Here is a 10,123-nt window from a genome sequence, read left to right on the forward strand (position 1 = left end):
AGAGCTTATAGAAAACCTCCTTTTAAGAAGTTCTGGGCTGCAATAAGGCACTTACCTAATTAATTGCTCCATTCTGGCTGGGAAATCCATGCATCAGCTAGCAACTGCCTGCCTAGAATCCATCTGCTCAGTCAGCAACTGGTTTGCTGGCTGAGGAACTCTGGGAATTGCAGTCCACAAACCTTAAAGTTACTAAGGTTGGAGATCCCTGATCTAAAAAATATAAATAAAATAAAATAATAAAATAAAATATTTATGCAACTTTCTGAAATTTAATGTGTTTCTGCAGTGTTTCACTCTAACTACACAAACACACAAAATCTCACAAAGGAGTATGTGCCATTTTGTGTTTGTGAATCAGTTGTGTTGTGTTGTTTGTGTATAAAGTGTGAAAGTTGGTTTTTGAGCTTTTTGTGGCTGTATGAGGTTCCTGCTTGTTGCAGGGGCCATTTTGGGTGAAGTGCAGCTACTTTTACATTGTGTGTGAGTCAGTTGTGTTGTGTTGTGTTGTGTGTGTGTGTAAAGTGTGAAAGTTGATTTTTGGTACCTCTTATTGTTTTGTATACTTTATTATTTTTATTATTTATTGTTATTGGCCACGCCCACCCAGTAATATGACCAACAAGCCATGCCCACCAGTTAAGCCACGCCCACAGAACCAGTAGGGAAAATTTTTAGATTTCACCCCTGCCTTGTTTGCATATTTTCACCCAATAGTATGAATGGAAAGTCCTCAGACCCAGGGTGGAGTTTCAATATACACAATCATGAATCAGTCTATCATTAGTCTTGAGTTGGTTTCTTCCCAATCAGGCCCACTAAACTTCCAGACATTTAAACGGGACCTCAACAGACTCACTTGGCCAATAGGAGTTCAAACTTATGAAGGTGTAATATTGATGGTTGGTTATACAAAATCCCAAACTGGTGAATTAGCTCCAGTGATTCATATGATTGTTAAACAATGGAGGGGACAGTGACAAATCCTGTAGGGGCTTAGGTGATGAATTATCTCCCCCACACCAACACCAACTGGACATGAACATAAAGAAAAGACAAGAACCACCATAAATGCTGATGTCAAGTCCAAACCCCGACTATATCAAAGGCCACTGAGAAATCAAGGACCACTGTGACAGATGCAAACTCTCTATTCCAGATTCATCACAGATCATGAATAAGTGGAACCAGGATATTCCCAAAGAGGAATATTTTATTCACTGCCTTCTTAAGAAGCCATTGATGAATTCTACCATAATGGACAGTTTGTTGCCTATCTTCAACCTTCCCTTTTCCTTGCTAAAAAAGTGGTCACTGCATTTTCAGAAGATTTTAGATGAAATGGAATATTGGGACCCCTCTCAGTTGGTACTTATCCCTAGATATGGGATGTAAGTGGCATTTTAATGACCTCTAGTGAGAACAGAATGGAGCTAATGGAGCTGTAGTTGTTTTACTTAAACATCTGTGCAGCCTTTGATACCAACAACAAGAATATATTTCTCGAATGGCTCCAGTGATTGGGAGTAGGGGGCAAAGTATTTTCTCAGTTCAAAGCCATTTTCAGTTGGTGCTAATTAGGAACAAAAGGTCTGACCTTTGGCCTCAATTATACATCTCTGCCCATAGTGAATTCTTGGTGCCTAGAGACTGTTAAACTCTGGGATTAAAACTGAACTCAACAAGAAAAAGTGGGTTTGAGTTTGGGGCTCCCAGGTTCTTGGAGAATTACCATATTTGGTTGTGGATGGGGCTGCACTGTGCAAAGTTACCATGTGTGAAATTGGTGGCTCCTCTTGGATTTACAACTCATGCTTGAGGAGCATATGCTCAATATATAAATATGAAAAATAAAATAAAAATAAAATAAAGGTCAGCAGGCCTTTGCATATCAGTGATATAATATATATACAAAATATACACTTTCTTGGACCAACATACACTTCTTACACTCACTCAGATCATAATCTCCTCTTATTTGGACTACTATAATGCATTCTGCATGGGACAGTGCCTGAAAAAAATGCAGAACCTTCATTTGATACAGTGTTCCATATAATTTTGGCTTGATTTTTTAAAATTTTAATTTGATTTAATGGGTTTTAAATTTTTGTAATTTTATAGGGTGTAATTGTATTTTAAATCTGGCTAATTGAATAAGTTTTTTAAGGGTTATTCTTAATATTGTATGTGTTTGTTTTTTGTATTTTATTTGGCTGTTCACCGCCCTGAGTCCTTCGGGAGAAGGGCGGTATACAAATTAAAATATTATTATTATTATTATTATTATTATTATTATTATTATTATTATTATTATTATTATTATTATTATTATTAATTTTGTGCAAATTGAGCAAAATGCTGATAAAACACAGAAAGATGGTGATAATGAGCAAGCTTGATTTGCACAAGGAAAGAAATGCAAGTCTGTGCAGCTCAACCAGTAACAGTGTAAGATAAGCAAAAAATGTGGCACCAAAATTGCTCATGTGTTACATTCACATAGTTGAAATATTTTGATGGTCTCCAAGGCTGCCCCATATAGTGCATGGTTGAGATAATCTAGAATCACCCCAAACAACCAGAATGGCAATCAATCAATCAATAAAATCAATCAATCAATCAATAGTGCATACATACTATCAGAGTGTTTACAGTGTGACTACTATTTTGAGACAACCCAGGAGCTAAATACAGGACACAGAGGTTTGTCTTACAAACAGTAACTTCCTACTCTCATTGCTACACACTCTACAAGTACCATTACTTCTATAGATGCTGGAACTACTCCTATGGTCATTATCTACTGACTCTGTACTCTCTGTCTCATTAATCTCCATTACATCCTGTTTACCATCTCTTGATTGGATACCTTTACTTTCTCTTTCCACTAGCTCAGTTTCCTCACTTTGGTTTATCTGCCTGCCTGACACTTTTTTTAACTTCAGCTTCTTCCATATATCTCATTGTTCCTTAGGCAATGAACATGACCATGTCCATGTCTCTTGGTATGTACTGGGTTCATTATGAATACCACCTACTCTAACCCCACCAGCTTTGAACCTCTCAGGAAGGAATAGAATAGAATAGAATTTTTTATTGGCCAAGTGTGATTGGACACACAAGGAATTTGCCTTGGTGCATATGCTCTCAGTGTACATAAAAGAAAAGATACGTTCATCAAGGTTCAACATTTACAACACTTCATGTAATCTAAACCTTTATTTTAATGTAATATAATAAAAAAAACTTAATGTAATCTAAACCTTTATTATATATAATATATAATTTTATATATATATATATATATATAAATATATATATATATATATATATATATATATATATATATATAAATATATATATATATGTGTGTGTGTGTGTGTGTGTGTGTGTGTGTGTGTAGGTCTTTGGTTATTCGGGTTTTCTCCCGCGTAAAATTGGAAGTGTCTTGGCGACGTTTCGACGAAGTCTCACTCGTCATCTTCAGGCTTCAGCTTCGTGCTTCTGGGAGCAAATAACCAAAGACCTACATACAAACACCCGCGAAAACCTCAGAAAACAAATATATATATATATATATAATTATTATTATTATTATATTATATATAATGTAATATAAACCTTTATTATACCCTTCAGGTCTCCTAGGTATACGTCTGTTTGTTAGCCTTGGGTTTTTCTTACTCACAGGATACACCTTGTATTTTCCCTCCTTACAAACAACACACTCTACATGCATCTTGCACTGCTTTTGCTTTTGCTGTGGCTTATGCCACCTAACTAGGTCTGGCATCTTCTTTGGCCCTCTGAAACTCACATGCTCCACTTGTTTATACAACAAATTTACTTGAGTGTCATGTGTAGGAGCATTCATAAGTGCACATGCACAACTATTCTCCTGCCTTCCTAGAACATACAGGACATCCTTCTTAACACTTTGTACACATATCCTTCCACCTTTCCTGGTGGATTACTGCCGTCCTGCAAACAGTATTTCATAACCCTGCCTGTCTAACCTAGATACACTTAACAGATGATGATCTAATGAAGGTACATATAGGACATTGTACAATGCTTCTCCTATCTCAGGTACATAAACTTTACTTTCCCCTTTAATATCAGCTGTTTAATCATTAGCCAGACTAACATGTATTTGCATAGTTGGTTTCAAACTAGAAACACTTGTGGGTCATTTGTGATATGCTGACTCACCCCACTGTCCAACAACCAAGTAGTCCTGGTGTTTTCAGATGCTGTTGTTGCCAGGGAAAACGATGCTTGAGAACCACTCCTCATTTGTCTCGCTGCTCTTCTGTTTCTCCTCTCAAGGTAGCATCTTTTTTTTTTTTAATTTTGTCACAACAGTATACATAAACATTGTCATAGTAAAAAAAGAAAAACATATCATGAAATATATATATATATATATATATATATATATATATATATATATATATATATATATATATATATATATATATAAAAGATATGCATAGCTATATTAATTAGATATAATAAAGAGAACAATAGGACAGGAACGGTAGGCACTTTTGTGCTCTTATGTACGCCCCTTATAGTCCTCTTAGGAATGGGGTGAGGTCAATAGTAGACAGTTTTTGGTTGAAGATTTTGAGATTTTTTGTAGAGACTATGGAGTCAGGTAATGAGTTCCAAGCATTAACAACTCTGTTGCAGAAGTCATATTTTCTGCAATCAAATTTAAAGCGGTTGACATTAAGCTTGAATCTATTTTTTGCTCTTGTAATATTGCGATTGAAGCTGAAGTAGTCCTTTACAGGAACAATATTGCAATAGATGATTTTGTGTGTTAAACACAGGTCATGTCGAAGTCGACATAATTGTAAGTTTTCTAATCCCAGGATTTCAAGCCTGGTGGCATAAGGTATTTTGTTGTTTTTGGAGGAGTGAAGAACTCTTCTAGTAAAATATTTCTGGACGCGTTCTATTGTATTTATGTCAGAGATGTGGTGTGGGTTCCAGACTGATGAGCAGTATTCAAGAATAGGTCTGGCAAATGTTTTGTATGCTCTAGTTAATAGTGTAGAATTTTTGGAAAAGAAGCTGCGTAAAATTAGGTTACCGTATATACTCGAGTATAAGCCGAGTTTTTCAGCACGTTTTTTGTGCTGAAAAGCGCCCCCTCGGCTTATACTCGAGCCAAGCCGTTCAGCCCTTCCTCTTGCAGCGAGTCCTTTCTACCGCAGGCAGCTAGCTCTCGTTAGTGCGCGCGCATGCGTACTTATTCCTATGTGGACACACACGCACACCCCCTCACGCACAATTACCCGCGCGTTAGTTATAATTGTTGACAGCGTTGACAGAGAGGGCACGAGGGAGAGGCGAGGCAAGGCAAGGGACCCCGACCGAAGAGTTATAATTGTTGACAAATACACACGCAGGGAGCGAAGAGTGAAAACCCTCCCGGGTTTCAAGCGAAGGAAGGAGGCGCCTGGCTACACACCGCCCTTCAAAGAAATAGCTGGCATTCCTCATGGACGGGCGCAGACACACACACACACACACACACACACACACACACACACACACACGCCGCCTCCTAAATTCATTCCCCCACCCCACCCCACCCCTTTTTTCTTGGCTGCTTCTTCTTTTTCTCCCTCCCCCCCCCCCGGCGCCGCAGGCCGTCTAGGGCTCTCCTTACCCAGCCCGTGCAAGTGCGGTCAGCTGCCAAATCGCACGTTTCCTCTCCTCCCACTGAGGAGGTTTCAAGCTCTGGATTTAAATACAACCGAAAGGGGACGCTGGGGCTACAAACAAGACAGGGGAGGGAGGGGGAAGGGGAGGGAGGGAGGGAGGGGAGGTCGAGGGGAAGCGCAAGAAACTTGTCAGGTAAAACTCAACAGGCAAGGGCGGAAAAAAAACAGGGAACTGGGAAAACGCCCCCAACTAGGGAGAAAAGGGGAAGGTGGTGTTTTTTTTTTTTAAAAAAAAACAAAAGTCCCGAAACCCAGCGACGGAACCTTTTTCAAAACCGGCTGCCGAGCCGAGAAGTGACGGACGGACGGACGGCCGACTCGCGAGGCCAGAAGGTAGCCCAGCCGCCTCGTCAGGCTTTTCTCAGTTACTGCGGCCCGCTCTCCCTCCCTTCCGTAGCGGTTTAGCAGGGCTGCTTTGGAAGAGCCTTAAACGAGCCCGTCCTCAGCCACCCCCCCCCTTCCCCTTCCTTCGTGCCTCCAGCTCCAGCAGCAGTCTATCCCGGTGCGCGAGCGCCTCCCGCTTTGCCTTCCTGGAGCCTAGCGGCCCGCTCTCCCTCCCTCCGCCTCCTCCTCCGTAGCGGTTCAGCAGGGCTGCTTTGGAAGAGCCTTAAACGAGCCGTCCTCAGCCACCCTCCTTTCCCCTTCTTTCGAGCCTCCAGCTCCAGCAGCAGTCTATCCCGGAGGACGAACGCCTCCCGTTTTGCCTTCCCGGAGCCTAGCCGGCCCCGTTCTCCCTCCCCTCCGTAGCGGCTCAGCTGGGCTGCTTTGGAAGAGCCTTCAAAGCGAGCCCGTCCTCAGCCACCCTCCCTTCCCTTCCTTGAGCCTCCAGCTCCAGCAGCAGTCTATCCCGGTGACGAACGCCTGCTTTGCCTTCCCGAGCCTAGCCGGCCCGCTCTCCCTCCCTCCGTGGCGGTTCAGCAGGGCTGCTTTGGAAGAGCCTTAAACGAGCCGTTCTCAGCCGCCTCCTTCCCTTCCTTCGAGCCTCCAGCTCCAGCAGCAGTCTATCCCGTGACGAACGCCTCCCGTTTTGCCTTCCTGGAGCCTAGCCGGCCCGCTCTCCCTCCCTCCGTGGCGGTTCAGCAGGGCTGCTTTGGAAGAGCCTTAAACGAGCCCGTCCTCAGCCACCCTCCCTTCCCTTCCTTCGAGCCTCCAGCTCCAGCAGCAGTCTATCCCGTGACGAACGCCTCCCGTTTTGCCTTCCCGGAGCCTAGCCGGCCCCGCTCTCCCTCCCCTCCGTAGCGGTTCAGCAGGGCTGCTTTGGAAGAGCCTTAAACGAGCCCGTTCTCAGCCGCCCCTCCCCTTCCCCTTCCTTCGAGCCTCCAGCTCCAGCAGCAGTCTATCCCGTGACGAACGCCTCCCGTTTTGCCTTCCGGAGCCTAGCCGGCCCGCTCTCCCTCCCTCCGTGGCGGTTCAGCAGGGCTGCTTTGGAAGAGCCTTAAACGAGCCGTTCTCAGCCGCCTCCTTCCCTTCCTTCGAGCCTCCAGCTCCAGCAGCAGTCTATCCCGAAGTAAGAATCCGGCCCGTCTACCTTCCCGGAGACTGGCCGGCCCGATCTCCCTCCCTTCTCTAGCGGGGCAGGTGTCTAGAGCTAAAGAACCTTGAGCTCCACCACCCCCCTCTCCCTTCCCTTTCCTTCGAGCCTCCAGCTCCAGCAGCAGTCTATCCCGGTGGATCCCAGCAGTCTTTCCCGGGGGACGAACGCCCCCCCCTTTGCCTTCCCGGAGCCTAGCCGGCCCCGCCCTCCCTCCCCCTCCGTAGCGGCTCAGCTGGGCTGCGAGCCCCGTCCTCAGTCGCCCCTTCGCCCCGGCCCTTTTGCTGGCCTCGCCTGGGCAGGGCTGGGCAGAGCCGGTGACATCACCCTCCACCGCCCACCCGTTGCCGTCCGCCGTCCGCCGCCCGCCGCCGCCGCCGCTGCTCGCCTCCCGTCCCTCCCTCCGCCCTCCTCCAGCAGCCAGCAGCGTGGCCGGGGCGCTCGGCGCGGCAGGGCCGGGCTGGCGACGGCCTCTCCTGGCGGCAGCAACGGCGCGGCAGCAGCATCAACAGCACCAGCAGCACCAGCGGCTCCGCAGCAGCCCCGCAGCCGCCTCCTTCCCGGGCGCCACCTGCATGAGCCACCGCAAAGGCGACAAGCCGCCCATCAGCATCCAGGAGCACATGGCCATCGACGTCTGCCCAGGTCCCATCCGCCCCATCAAGCAGATCTCCGACTACTTCCCGCGTTTCCCCCGCGGCCTCCCCGCCGCCGCTTTGCTCAGCCGGAGCCTCCCTCTCTCTCTCTCTCTCTCTCTCACACACACACACACACACACACACAGAGACTTCTAAAGTGGGTTTAATGATATTAGAGACCCTTATTGCCCTGCCAAAAAAAAAAAAAAAGAGCCACCCCAACGTCTATGAAAATTAACCTTCTCTTCCAAGAGACACTGTGCAGGGTATTTTCACTGTTGGTGTGCATACAGGCTTAGATTTGTGCTGGGTTCTTAGTACTTAGAGCACTGACCTTCAGAGGCACCCTGGTCCCTTGGAAGCTAAAGGAGGACTCATTTTCATGCTTGCAGTGTTCAATTTGGGAAGGGCATCCAAAGAAGTGGTAGATCCTTGTGTGTCCAATCACACTTAGCCAATAAAAATTCTATTCTATTCTATTCTATTCTATTCTATTCTATTCATTTTATTTTGTCAAATACATATTAAATAATTATATAAATATAAGCATGAATTGAATACATAAAAGGAATACAACTAAAGGGAACATTAGGACAGGGACGGTAGGCACGCTGGTGCTCTTATGCACGCCCCTTACAGACCTCTTAGGAATGGGGTGAGGTCAATACTAGATAGTCTTTGGTTAAGGCTTTGGGGATTTTGGGAAGAGACCACAGAGTCAGGTAGCACATTCCAGGCATTAACAACTCTGTTACTGAAGTCACATTTTCTGCAATCTAGATTGGAGAGGTTCACTTTTAAGTTTGAATCTATTGTGTTCTCGTGTATTGTTGTGGTTGAAGCTGAAGTAGTCATTGATAGGAAGTACATTGTAGCAGATAATTTTATGAGCTATGCTCAGGTCATACCAAAGGCGGCGTAGTTCTAAATTTTCTAAAGCTGGGAATCCTCCTTCCCCCTTTTGCACTTTTATTGTTTTTCGTTCAAATAAATATTCATGTTATTTTACTTGGCTCTATCTTTATTTTTTACATTGACCAGTAGCTGCCTCATTTCCCACCCTCGGCTTATACTCGAGTCAATAGTTTTTCCCAGTTTTTGTGGTAAAATTAGGTACCTCGGCTTATATTCGGGTCGGCTTATACTCGAGTATATACGGTAACTACTTTTAGAGCCTTTTTTGCTATGTAGTTGCAGTGGGCTTTGGCATTTAGGTCATTTGATATGAGAACTCCAAGATCTTTGACAGGGTGAGGGTCGTCAGTAAAGTAATGACCATCAAGTTTGTACTTGTTGATAGGATTCTTTTTTCCAATATGTAAGACTGAGCTTTTGCTGGTAGAGATTTGGAGTTGCCAAGTTTTAGACCAATCAGAAACTAAGTCGAGGTCTTCTTGAAGGGTAGAAGTATTGTTAGCGGTATTAAATAGTTTGACATCGTCAGCAAAGAGAACACAATAACTTGAGATGAGGTCACAGAGATCATTTATGTATAGTATGAAGAGCGTTGGACCAAGAACACTACCTTGGGGAATGCCACTTTTGACAGGAACAGGATTTGATATAGCGTTACCAATTTTGACCACTTCTTGTCTGTTTGACAGGAAGGCGTTTATCCAATTGTGAAGAGGTCCCGAAATGCCGTAGGATTTTAGTTTGAGCAGTAGTTTATCATGTACTACTGAGTCAAAAGCTTTGCAGAAGTCTATGTAGATTGCATCTATTGCTTTACCTTGATCAAGGTTGGCAGTCCATATGTTTTTGCAATGAAGAAGTTGTAAGTTACAAGACAATTTTTTGTAACATCTCTGGAGATGTTCTGTGGAATCACACATGTAGCATCTCTTCACTGTGTAAACTGTCTCAGCTGCTCTGCTGGCATCCGGGACTGTTGCAGATGCTTGTCTGTGCTGAGCATTCTCTCGTTCCTTTCCTGGTCACCTCTTCAGCTGTTTCTGCTCCTCCTCCAACAATTAACCAGTCAAACATGTCATGGTTAAATCCCACTGTTGCATGGACTCTAGACTAGTCACAAGAACATTCCATGAACTGTCCAATGAACTGAGCACCACATATACCTTGTGTGCCTCAGTAAACGTCTTTCCTCTTTCCTCTAACTCAAGGAGTGTCTTTCTCATAGCCTGCAGATGTGTGGACATGCTCTCCCCCAGCTTCAGTTCTTCTTTATACAGTCTCCTTGTCAATAACACTTT

Source organism: Ahaetulla prasina, chromosome 4, assembly GCF_028640845.1.
Source record: "Ahaetulla prasina isolate Xishuangbanna chromosome 4, ASM2864084v1, whole genome shotgun sequence".
Classification (NCBI taxonomy): Eukaryota; Metazoa; Chordata; class Lepidosauria; order Squamata; family Colubridae; genus Ahaetulla; species Ahaetulla prasina.